This window comes from Mandrillus leucophaeus, unplaced genomic scaffold, assembly GCF_000951045.1.
Source record: "Mandrillus leucophaeus isolate KB7577 unplaced genomic scaffold, Mleu.le_1.0 Scaffold95, whole genome shotgun sequence".
NCBI classification, from domain to species: domain Eukaryota; kingdom Metazoa; phylum Chordata; class Mammalia; order Primates; family Cercopithecidae; genus Mandrillus; species Mandrillus leucophaeus.
This window is the reverse complement of record NW_012110363.1, coordinates 5185801-5188273: the sequence shown is the minus strand read 5'-3', so window position 1 is coordinate 5188273 and position 2473 is coordinate 5185801.

The following is a 2473-nucleotide window of genomic DNA, read 5'->3' as shown; positions in this document are numbered from 1 at the left end:
AAAATCTAGCAAAATCCAAATAAAAGTCTGCAGTTAATGGTATTGATTCAATATTAATTTCTTACTTTTGACAAATGTACTTAAATTATTAACAGCAGGAGAACCTGAGTGTCAGGTATACATATGGAAACTCTCTGTACTATTTTGGCAACTTTTCTGTAAATCTAAATTTATTTCAAAACAAGGAATTAAGGCCAGGCACAGTGACTCACGCCTGTAATCCCAGCGCTTTGGGAGGCCAAGGCAGACAGATTACCTGAGGTCGAGAGTTTGAGACCAGCCTAGTCAACATGGTGAAACCCCATCTCTCTAAAAATACAGAAATTGGCCAGATATAGTAGTGGGGCACCTGTAATCCCAGCTACTCAGGAGGCTGAGGCTGGAGAATTGCTTGAACCCGGGAGATGGAGGTTGCAGTGAGCCAAGATCATGCCATTGTACTCCAGCCTGGGTGAAAAGAGTGAAACTCCATCTCAAAAAAAGAAAAGAAAGAAATTAAAATGGGGGCAAAATATTTGAAAAGAACTTCACCAAAGAGATATGGATGGAAAGTAAATATATGAAAGGTTTTCACTGTTAATGATTAAAGGAACTGCAATCCTGTACATGAATGTTTATAACAGCATCATTCATAAGAGCCAAAAGGTAGAAACAACCCAATGTTCGTCAACTGATGAATGGATACACAAAACGCAGTATTATCTATATAATGGAATATTACTTGTCCACAAAAAGAAATGAACTGGGCCAGGCACAGTGATTCACGCCTGTAATCCCAGCACTTTGGGAGGCCGAGGTGGGAGGATTGCTTGAGTATAAAAGTTCAACACCAGCTTGGGCAACATGGTGAAACATCATCTCTACAAAAAAATACAAAAATTAGCTGGGCATGGTGGCACACACCTATAGTACCAGTTACTCAGGAGGCTGAAACAGGAGAATCACTTGAGCCTGGAAGGTCAAAGCTGCAGTGAGCCATAATCACACCACTGCACTCCAGTCTGGGCAACAGAGTGAGACTCTGTCTCAAAAAACAAAGGGAAAAAAAAAAACGAAAGAAATGAACTGCTGATATATACTACAACATGGATGAATCTTGAAAACATGCTAAATCAAAGAAGCCAGTTCCAAAGACCACATATAAACTATTTACATGAAATGTCCAGAATAGGAAAATATATAGACAGACAGTAAACTGGTAGGTGCTTAGGACAGAAGGGATAGAGGATGAGGGTATACGAATTTTCTTTTTGAGACTGATAAAATGTCCTAAAGTTGATTGTGATGATGGTTGCGTATATCCAGGAATATACTAAAAACCATTGATTATATATTTTAAATGGGTGAATTGTATGGTATGTGAATGATATCTCAATAAAGTTGTTTCTAAATTACAGAATTAAATACCATCACATGCCTATCCTTCACACACCTATAAGATGGCTTACAAAATAAAACTGACACGTGTAAGTGCTGATGAGGATGTAGAATTGAAACTTTTGTACATTGCAGGTAGAAATAAAATAGGATATAGTTGCTTTGGGAAGGAGTTTGTTAGTTGCTCATAAAGTTAAACATACACTTATCATATATCCTAAGAATCTCACATTTAGGTATTTATCAAGAAAAAGGAAAACATATGTCCATATTAATACTATATATGAACACTTATAGCAGCTTCATTCATAACTGCCAAAAACTAGAGGCAATCTAAACATTCATCACTTGGAGAAAGAATAAACAAATTTTGGTACATCCATATAATGAAATACTATTCAGCAATAAAAAGAAGCAAACCATTGATACATACAACAGTATGGTTGAATCTCAAAAGCTTATGCTTAGTGAAAAAAGTCATGCAAAAAAGACTGTACACTATATGACTCTATATACAGTACAAGGCTGGTAAAACTATAGGGATAGAAATCAGATCACTGGTTGCCAGAGGCAGGCTAGACGGAGAGGACTGACTACAAAAAAACACAAGGGACCTTTTCAGGGCAATGAAAATGTCTTAGTCTTGGTTGTGGTTACAGTGGTGACATGACTATACACACATTAAAAATCACAGAATTGCCAGGTGTGGTGGCTCACACCTGTAATCCTGGCACTTTGAGAGGTTGAGGCGGGTGGATCACTTGAGGTCAGGAGTTCAAGACCAGCCTGGCCAACATGGTGAACCCCATCTCTATTAAAAATACAAAAAATTGGCCGGGCGCGGTGGCTCACACCTGTAATCCCAGCACTTTGAGAGGCCGAGGCGGTCGGATCACAAGGTGAGGGGATCGAGACCATCCTGGCTAACACTGTGAAACCCCGTCTCTATAAAAATACAAAAAAATTAGCCGGGCATGGTGGCCGGCACCTGTAGGTAGTCCCAACTACTCATTAGGCTGAGGCAGGAGAAAGACTTGAACTCGGGAGGTGGAGCTTGCAGTGAGCCCAGATCGCACCACTGCACTCCAGCATGGGC